Consider the following 10446-nt stretch of genomic DNA (forward strand, 5'->3'; position numbering starts at 1 on the left):
GCTCGGGGAGGTTCCCTCCCGTTGGGCCTGAGCCGGGCGGTCGGCGCTGGCAGGGCCCTGTAAGCGCCTGCGAGGGGCCGTCGCGGGGTCTGCGGCCTGTCACCCGCCGGTGAAACGCTCCTGGTGGCCACAGGCGCTGTCCGTCGGGGACCCCGTCAGGTCTTGGGAAGAAGAGCTTGGTAACGTGAAATGAGCGCCCTACAGTACCTGTTTGGGTGGGATAACAGGTTTAGAAAACCTTTTGCTACGCTTCTCGTGCGGTGCTTCAGTGCTGAGCCGTGAGATAGATTGGGAAAGCTGCCAGGCGGGCATGGAGCATGGAAGTCTCCAGTTGGCGATGACGAATGGGACACTTGGACTCAACACAGCGCTTCGGGGCCTGGGAAGGGCGATGCCTTCTCTCCGTGTAGGTTAGGTGCCCTGTAGGGATAGACAGCTAGATGCTGCAGCCTGAAGGGAGTCACGAAAAAGAGAAAAAGGTGTCCAAGGTAGAGGGTCAGAGGACTCTGGGATGTGGGTTATGTAATTTTTCCTCAGAAAGTCAGCTAATGGCTTGTAATAGAGTTGTGGGGGTTCCAGGTGCCGATTGGTTACTATTAACTATCAGCTAATCCAAAGAACACCACAGATTATAAAAAACGTAACTTCTAGTCCATCAGTGCATCAACACAGTTTGCTACCTGGAGTACTGGCAAATCAGTTTTAACATGGATTTACTTTAAGTTGCACAAGGGCATCTTCCTCACTCCCAAGCTGGTAGCTGTGGTGAAGTAACTAATTGTCAAATAAAAACACGTTTGCAAGTGAACCCGAGTGCTGTTGTGATAAATGCATTTATTATATTATTTTTTTTCTATGTTCAAAATAAAGAATGAGTCGGCCAACAGTAAAAAGACCAGAGGGCTACTAGACCTAGCTGTGCACATGAAGAAAGGCTGCCGATGGATGTAGTGAACATTGTGAATCCACATCCAGCAGTGGTGATCATTGTTTGTATTTATTTTAGTAATCAACAGAAGTCCTGTTGTGGTGACAGGACTTCTTTCTTCTTTTTTTTTCTTTTTTTTTTTTTTAAATGGTGTGGTTCAAATGTTGAATGGTTGGACAGCACCTGGATTTTCCCAGAGGCCTCTTTCAGAAGAGGGGGCTTTTCATCCCTGGGGAGAGTAGGCTTATTCTCGACTCTGCTCGCTTCTACAATGCAGCTTCCAGCAAGGAGTGTGGGATAGTGCCAGCTGTGGTGGTGACATTTCACGTGATTCAAGCAAATGTCAGCTAGGAGTTAGCTTGAGATGACCTATTTATTTCATTTAGGTTGCGCAGCGGGTGTTGCTGGCAGTGATTTGCAGACCGGATTGACCTGTCCTGGAGTAGATGAGGTAGAAGCTAAAACAAGCTAAAACTGTCCCTATTTCTTGCCAGTTCTCTGAAATACGGAGCCTTCCTTGAGCAGTGAAAGGAAGCGGAGCGGATAGTGCTGCTCTTGCCAGAGGCAAGGGCTGGAAGCAAAGTGACTTTGGCATGTTCTTGTAGAGGCTTTCTGCATTTTGGTTTTCTGGGGAATCGGAGGTGCTCCAGTCAACTGTCCCTTGCTTAGACTTTCTTTTAGGAAGGTTAGCTAAGGACTGATAAGTTCTCCTGATATTTAATTATGCTTGTCTTGTCTGACTAGTAAAGCTGGGATGTAAAGGCTGCCCGATATACCTCTGTATTCCCGGGATGCTTCGGATGGGGGGAAATAGCCACACCTCCAAAGAGCCCTCAGGCAGAAAAATGCCTGAGGCACTCCCAGAGCAGCACAGGCTGCTAGTCTTAGCATCTGCCCTTCTTCTATCACTCTGGATATTTAAACTGAGTTTTTAATCTTCATTCCTTCAGATAAAAAGTGCAGTTCTCTCAACTCAGGAGTTCATTGGCAAAACTGAAAGCAGATAATCCCTGGGAACTACTCTGCAGTCTGGCTTCTGCTAATACCAGGTAACTATAGTCACTGCATGCTCAGCCTGAGCGGTAAAAGAAAAGGGTAGAAATTGAGGGCTGGGCAAAAATAGTACTGAGATAAGCCTGAAAGCAAGGTAGATTTTTTTTAATAATTTTTTTTAGATTAAAGATTGTGTGCAGAGGAAGAAGAGGATTATGTCTGAAATTGTGATGTTTCCCATGCCTGTGGTATTTGAGCTTGAAGGGAATCATGTTTATCACTCAGAAAGCAATTTCTATAGCTAATCAGCTCTGCTTAGACCCCTTCACAAGATAACCTTTGCCAGAAAATAGTCCGTCCAGCAGTTTGTTTAGTGGGTTATTGATTCCCCAGGTGTCATTCTTTTGACCCAGCTTTTTGTCATCTCCTGTTATCCACGCCACCCTGTAGGGATATTGCTTCTAGCAAATGTGAACAAGCTTGAAGACACTTCCTTATAGTGAGTGAGTTCCCCTCCTGTCATCTTGTGGAAATGCAAGCATTCCCTTTCCTTTTGAATGTATAAAATGGGCAGGAACTGGTTTGGTTGCCAGTTTGATGTGGTTGTTGCCTTCATTAAATAGCTCAGGGTCTGTTGTAACACAGTGTGTGTGGGGTATGGGTGCTGTAAAACTCCAGAACTTTGGAGCAGAGGGTACTGAATGTGGAGGTGAAAAATAGGACATTGCTAGTTAGGGTTTGTGGCAGCGAGATGTGGCAATGGTTAGATCTGCAGCTAAGGTCGCTTCACAGGAGACTGAAGCTGATTTTGCATCAGAAAATTAGAGAGAAAAATTAACTGCATCTTCCCCCCCCCCAGGAAAGTGACGTGTTTTTGGAAGTATGTATTTGTTGCTGTGGTCTGATAGTAAGATTGAACAGCTCCTCATTTTTCTGAACCAAACGTTCTGGAGGAAGCCCTACAGCAGCATTTCAGCTAGCCTGCTTTTGAAACTCCAGTATTTAAGAGAACTTACTGCAGGGGAATGGCCCTCCAAGGGACTTTTGGCATAGCTGGTGGCTTCTGTGTACTTTAGGCATACAAAACCAAAGTGCCCCCATTTAGGAAATTGAATGAAGAGCTGTGTCTGGATGTTTGGGCTGGGATTCTCTGTATGTCTGTATTGTAGGTGTAGCTAAGCTATTTGCTTAGGCTTCTTTTATAATAAATAGTGAGAGGAAGGGAAGGCAGGCAGTTAGCACAGTGCTGTTGGTCAGTTTTAGATGGCTGCCTTAGAATCAGATCAATTGTTCATTAGAGCCCCTGATTGTCTCCATTAATGATGAAAGCCAAAGGTGACAGTTGCAGAGTGGGTTATCTGATTAACTTTAGATATCAACATCTGTCCGTCAAAATGAGCTTTATGTATCCAGCTGAAGGAAATCAATTTAAGCCTGTGCTTAGAGGACAGGACTTTCTCAGCAAGGTGATGCAGCCTGCAGCTCGGTGCCTCATGGCGGCAAGGGCTGCTGTCTATGCTTCACAAAGCAGAGCTCTGCATTGAGGGGAAACGTTGTCTTGAAGACAGTAGTGGCTTAGAGGCCATCTTAGCTTGTGGAGCTGAGAGGATTGAAGTGCACATCTAAATTCTTTTAAGTCTCTACCTTTCAGATTCTCTTTAAAAAATAATTTAATGTAGTAGCATTCTGTCTTCTGGAGAGTTGATATCATTTGATTTTATGTGATCCATCTTTAAATGTCAGGGATTTTGCAATTTGCCAGGGAGTTGCCATATGCTATTGTAAAGCTGGGCTCCGAGATCTCAAATTTTGATTCTTTCTCTTTAGCCTAAGTGGAATAGGGCAGTGTAGTATGCGACAAACCAACAAATCTAAGTGGCTCCGAGTAGTTTTTAGGGAAAGGGAGGGTCTCCATTTGAGAATGATCACCAAGTCTGTTGAGGTATTGGTTCAGGCCCATGCTCATTTGATCCAAGAGACAATGCTGCTGGTGGGAAACCAAATCCTCCAGTTCATGTGCATTCAGCTACCTGTCAATAATGTCTTTGCCTTGATGTCATATTGCTCATAGATTTCATTTGTCTTTAGTAGCTGCAATACCTACTGTTTCTTTCAGAGAAATGTGTCTGAGCCAAAGGTGTTAACAGGCCCTGGCTTCTTGAGAGAGGCTGCCTTAAATACTGGGCTCACACTTTCAGAAGTAGATTTTTGACAGGCCAGTACTTTTCCTTTGGTAGCTCTGAGTGCTCAGGAAGGATCACGTACAGATAGCCTTTTATTCCAGAAACAGCAGAATAGGACAAACACATAAGTAGCAATGGGTGTTTGTTGGTCTCTGACACAGCCCATGGTCCAGGGAGACATGTTCCTATCAGGCACCCAGTTTACAGAAACTGTGTCAGTAAGCAGCTCTTTTGTTGCAAAGCAGCCTATTTATTGTTTTCCCTCTGCAGCTTAGGGAATTAACTGGGGAAAAAAAAAAGTTTTGGGGTTTTGGATGCAAGATTCATACCAGAGTCTCTCTGGCTGTTTCCAAAAGTGAATATCTTCATAGCATTACCTTAATACCTTTTTCTAGTACAACGTTGGTAGTCAGTAGGTTGAGCGAAACATATTTCAAATTGAATGGATCTTGGGTACCTCTCATGCAGATCCCAAGGTATGTTGCATTGAATTGAATAACTATCAGTAGTACATAGATTCAGCTAACAAAAAGGCACCTAGCGCTGTAGCTGACATTGTGGTGCAATGCGATGTTCTTGTGGTACCCAGATGTGCGAGATACTGTGTATGTAGTAACTGCCAGTAATTCCACACCATTTGGATATGGAGAACTGAGTGGCATTATATCACTGGGTAGTTAGTGGCTGCCTACCGGTGCAACAGAAAAAGCTTTTGCTTTTCCTGCAGCTGCTGCTAGGACAGATGAGGTGAGACTGCTTCAGTGATGGAATCCACTCCTGCCATTTCCAAGCAGAATATTGGCCCACAAGGCTGGGTTGCGCAGTGTGTGAAATGCAGTGCGAGCCCCCAAGTCCTGCTGAGTATCAGGTCAGGTTCCTCAGTGCTCTGCTGTTTCTGCAGGGCCGTGGTGTGATGTGGGAGGCTGACTCCTTTTCAGAAGATCTTGGCTGTTCAGGCAGTCCCATATTAATGAGCGACTTTTGGAAGTATTGGCATGTAGCAGGAGGTGCCTTGTAGGATTCATTTTCTACACGGACTTTTTTTTGTTGTTGTTCTTCTGAGGTAATGCTATACTGTAAGGATAGGCTGAAAGTATGAGGTTGATGAGATTAAGTAAGTATCTCTCTTTCTAAAGCTGGAGCAGAGGAGCAGAAATGGCTTTTACAGCTGTGGCTAGGTTAACTTTGTGATGTAGATGTGGCCATGATGTGCTCCTGCTGCTCTGAGGGGGAGGGAGAGCGACAGCTTCTAAAACTTCTCACTTTCCTGCACCCCTTGCCAGTCTCTGTGCCTGGGGAGCTCCAGCTGCCCAGTTTAATTCACTCATTGAGAGTGGGCAGGGTGGGACAGCTGGAATGGAGAGCTCTCTTGTTTGAGAAATGGTACTGGGAAATAAAATCCTAACTGATGCCAAGCCCTCCAAAGATGGAGAAACCCTCTCTTCGTAGCTTTGTCTAAAATAACTACTAGAGGTCTTGAGACCCAAAGCAGTAACATCTACAACAGAGTTGGAAGATGCTACTATAAGAGACGTCTAGTAACGTGAGCACCCTGGTGGAGTACAGCCTGCTACGGGGCCTAATTATGGTCTTATTAATGCTTTCTTTCATCACTGCCTTCCAGCCTTCAGATGGTGATTAGACCTATTTATAGGGGCAGAGTTCCTTAATATTCAGCACAGTGTACCTCTTGCCAACCAAATCAGTACCATCTGCATCTTTGATTGCTGCTTAATAACACTGTAGAACATGGTTAATTAAAAAATATAAATAGACTTTTCATCCTCTTAACTTATCAAAGTGCTTCTCCCTCCCACCCTTTCTGTCCTTTCTCTCCCCCCCACCCCCCCAAAAAAAAAAGGTAAAGTTGGCTTAGCACAGGGACTGTGGTGAACCTCTCATCTCACTGCTGGAAATACATCTTGCTGTCCTACCCAGGATAGTTACCTATTGTGTGCTCTGCTGGAAGACTAAATTTCAATGAAATTGCACAATGAAATAGGACTTACATCTAGGCTCTTGTGCTGCATTTACCACCAGAGTGTAAGCAACTTCCAGCTTTCATTTCAGTTGCGTGTCTACATCTGTGTGAGTGCATGTGCACACACTGCCGTATCCTGTCCCTTAACAGGAGAAGCATATGCAATGACATCTTTTTGCTTTTCTAGCATTTTAAGTCTCTTTTTTAAATACAGTTCCCTGGCTTTGCAGCTGGTAAACTCACAGGAGTGTGCTTTATCTGTGGAGGGCAAGGTGATAAAGTTGTCTTTTTTTTCTTTTTTTTTTTCCCCTTGGAGGAGTTCATTCTGGTATTTTGTTGGAATGGCCTCTAGGCAGGCTTCTAGTACAACCGAGGTATGACTTGAATATGCCAGCAGATTTGATCATGATTTGAAATTCTGTGGGAAGCCTGTGCGGAAAGTAGAGAATGAGGATGATGTAGTAGTATATTAAGTACAGTACTAGGGAGTACCGTAGTTAAGTGTACAGTAGAAGAAGTTTGTCATGAGACACACAACTGACATTGTAGCAGCTGGGAACTTCGTGAGCTCTAAAAGCCGCATTTAGGTATTGTGAGCAATGTGCTGATGTGGTACACTAGATTGGAGCAGAGGAAAGTGAGAATAACAGAGGTCTGTTACTGTCAGCCAGGATGGGACAACGTTTGTCCAGGTAAACATGGTAGAAAGTATTATGTGTGAGAAATTACTGTCAGTGAGGAATTTGGGATGACTTCTCACTGTGAACCAAGTTATGCATGTGACTTTCCTCTGTCAGAGGAGGCAGCACCTTGTGATAAGCTATGCCCAAAGCCTGTCTCTACTCCATCTTTGGAGTGTGTTTAATCTTAATCTGTAGTTCCTTTGTGACTTGGTCTGTTCCCACTGTGGAACCATCCTGGTGGTAGTGGTGTAGTGGTATGTGGTGCGGGATATGCAGACTTGTGTTTTATTGCATATTGCTGGTCTCTGCATCCTTGCAGGTGGCTACAAGGCATTGATCTTTTATTAGGGTCCTACAAAGGAGAGACAGAGGGCTAGAGATAGCCTGTCCCTTCTTGGAGATGTTACTGCATGTGGGAATTAAAGGCCTTTAGTTCATGCTGCCTTTCCAGTGCAGTGACAGAAGCAGTAGCACAGTAATTGCTGAAGCAGCCCTTGTATCTTTGAAGAATACACACTGATTTTTTTTCAAAGTATTTAAGCCCTCTTCTCCCCTGGACCCCCTTTTTTTTAATCCCTTGAAGCATGTTAAGGAAGCAAGTATTGTTGGTGGCTTGCTTTATTCTCCCTTTATTTTCATGGCAAAGCATGCATCTGGTGAGTGCTTGTGTATAGCTTTACAGTCTCTGCCTGTGTTGAGGGCAGCCAAATTATTTTCTTAATATTGCCTTTGTTTACATTCCCTTGAAAAATTAAGATATTTTAAGTTTGTGGGGTTTTTTTGTTTGTAGATAATCATCTCTGCAATCGGTCCTCCATAGAGCAATATTTTCTAAAGAACTTAGAGGAGTGTTGCTTCTTTTACAGACTCTGTTTGCTCTGTAACAAGTTCTCTTGGGCTTAGCCTTGACATAAGGAGTTTTATTCTTGGGTCCAGGGGAAAGTAACCCAAAAGGTGAGCAAAGTAGGTGGAGTGTTTCTCTACCTATCCAGAGCAGTGAATTGTATACTTCCTTCTCTGGGTTCGGAGCTGCAAATCTCTACGTAGCCATCAGAGTATTAGACTTGCCTGTGATGATTGAACAGTTGCTGGCTCCAGATACCTGAAAATCCGGGAGTGCTCAGCCTGTATCTGTCCTGGTGTAAGTCTTTTGGAAAGGTGGGACAGTCTGGTGGAGGCTGATGTTGCATTTCCCACTGCTGTTGTTTCACTCAGCTTTTGCTAGTATGAATGTTGAAACTGAGAGGGAGAGCGCAGTTTTGGGTGCAGAGGGATAGCCACCAGCCCTGAAGAGCTTTGTACCAGCTTGCTTGAGGTTAAAGGTATAGACAGTTTAAGGCAAAAGTGCAAATCTGAGCAGTTGCTAGCTCTAGTCAGAACTTCCAAATTGGGATATAGCACTCGTAAGCAGGTGGTGCAGTGAGAAAACAACCTTTTTCTCTTTGTTTGCAATTTAATAAGGCAAGTGAGGTTATTATATAACACCAGAGCACATTTGTCTTGATCATGAAAGTTGACATAGAAAAAAAAAATTTAATAAAGAGTGGCTGGAGCCCCTAGATGCTGCAACTCTTTTCCAGAGCCTCTGATCACAAAAAAAGAGCCATGTTGCTGTTTCTTCTGCCTTGTGTGACCCACAGGTGGTCACACCACTAATGATTAAATCTCTTGGGTGATCGGACATCTGCTCTTCTGAATCATACTTGCTTTGGGTTTTATATGCCCATTTCTCACTGTAGCGTCTGAGTATTTCATGTCGGCCATCATAATTCCAGGATGCTGTGCTTTCTACTGAAACACGCCAGCTCCCTCTTTAAGATTCTGGAGTGATACTGGAACCAGTTTGTTGCTTTGTGGAAGTCACTTCCTTGTGTAAGCTATGAACAGTTTATTTGCACCTTTGGCGTGTATGTTACGTGAAGGCTTGGCATCCATTGGGCAGGGTGGGAGAGCTGAGATATTTCTAATCTGCAGCATTTTGTTTTTATGTAATGCCTAATTCTGATAATGGAGCATTGCAAGGAAATGTGCTGCTTCCTTCTGAGTGCACTGGAGGCTGAGATAAAGGGAGAATCAGTCTTGCTGAGTGACATTCAGTCTTTGCTTTCCTTCCTGACTTTTGTTGGGAATATTTTGAATTTTCCCAGTTAAAATCTTCCTTGTTCCTGCAGTCCCTGTCTGTTATGGGAAGCAATTCTGCTTTTATTCTAAGCATATGGTCAGACCTTTACTCAAAGTGTTTGTAAAACTGGCTTGTTTCTCCAGTTAGTTTGGTCACAAGAGGTAATAAATAACAGCTGTAGCATGGGATTTTGCCCGAGTCTAGTCATTCAGAAGGCTGTTGCTGTTTTTCCTCTTTCTTGCTATAAATCTCTAATTTGTTACCTTGCACAGAAAGAATTGTCTCTTGTATCTGTCTCCAATAGCAGTTCCCACAGAGTCTACCACATTTCTCTAATGTGTTTTTTTAGGAAAGGTGAGAATCTGGAGCCCGTGTGAGAGGCTGCGTTGAGAACCTGTGCAACTGAAGTTTACTGACAGCCGAACTGTGACAGTGTGAGCAGGAGCGCCCAGGGCTTTTCCTGCTTTGCCCCACTACTGTGTGCTCCTCTCTTTGCAAGGGAGCAGTGGGTCCTGAAGAACAGTCTGCAGCTTCTGAGTGCGAGGAAAGAAACGGTTTGGTAGTAGCTGGGGGAGTGCTGCTTCTGAGTGTGAGCATCTGTCAGTCAGCAGCTGAACTGAGCTTGGCTTTAGAAAGGTCACTAAGAGAATTAGGATTGGTGAGAGTCTGGGAAATCATACTGGGGCTGTATAATCTCATCTGGCCTCAAGAGGCGAAAAGCTTGGCCTTCTCATCCTGCAGGGCAGGATTACCATTACACGGTAATGGTTTTGATAGTGAAGCAAGTTTAAGAACTCCCCTTCTTGCCCCTGCAAACTCTGTTTCATGACTGGGCAGTTACAGCTGTTTATCTGGCTGCGGTAAATTGGGTCACTGAACTGATCTGAGTTAAAAATAGGCATGCCAAACATCAGCAGCATTGATGCAACAGAAGAGTTGAGACCAGTGGCAGGGAGGATCGTAAACTTGTTTTGCTGCCGGAGCCATAGTATCTCATAACTGCGCACTCGCTGTGTTGTCTGGTCGCTTTGTTCCGTGTTGTCAGTCAAATAGTAGATTTGAAAGCAAAAGGGTTCATGGTTGGCTGTGGTCAGCAGATCAAAAAATGCCATTTCAAAATTAGCTGTATTCCTCTCAGATTAACTTGTATGCTTTACAACTCTAAATAATAATTTCCTGCCTGCTGAATAGGCCCAGTCAAGAAGACTAATCAGTGTGCAAACATTGCTGCTAAAGAGTGTGGATACGGAGTCTGGCTGCCAGTGATGCATGAAGTGAAACAGAATAGGTCTAGGCTTCCTGCAGCAGAGCCAAGTCTTCTGATGGCTGGGCTTCATTTTGCAAATTTGTTATCTGCGGAAAGGCTCCTAGGTTTCCTCCTTATAGAATCACAGACTCATAGAATCATTAAGGTTGGAAAAGACCTCTAAGATCATTGAGTCCAACCATCAGCCCAACACCACCATGCCCACTAAACCATGTCCCTAAGTGCCGCATCTACACGTCTTTTAAATACTTCCAGGGATGGGGACTCAACCACTTCCCTGGGCAGCCTG

At 44.4% G+C, this 10446-nt stretch overlaps 1 protein-coding gene across 4 annotated transcripts in view; it reads left to right on the top strand.

Moving 5' to 3' along the window:
• The first annotated feature begins 70 nt into the window (after nt 1–70).
• The window catches only part of WASHC1 (WASH complex subunit 1), a 47434-nt gene continuing 37058 nt past the window's right edge, over nt 71–10446 (top strand). The window contains exons 1-3 of one of the 4 annotated variants that reach the window (XM_009288322.2): nt 878–989; nt 1315–1379; nt 1879–1977. The gene's annotated coding sequence lies outside the window, so the exon portion shown is untranslated. Of the gene's footprint in view, nt 180–877; nt 990–1079; nt 1978–10446 lie in introns of those variants that run through there. The other 3 variants (XM_019474397.1, XM_009288325.2, XM_019474396.1) reach the window with 3 other exon arrangements.

The sequence above is a fragment of the Aptenodytes forsteri genome, unplaced genomic scaffold, assembly GCF_000699145.1.
Source record: "Aptenodytes forsteri isolate BGI_AS27 unplaced genomic scaffold, ASM69914v1 Scaffold56, whole genome shotgun sequence".
Taxonomy (NCBI): Eukaryota; Metazoa; Chordata; class Aves; order Sphenisciformes; family Spheniscidae; genus Aptenodytes; species Aptenodytes forsteri.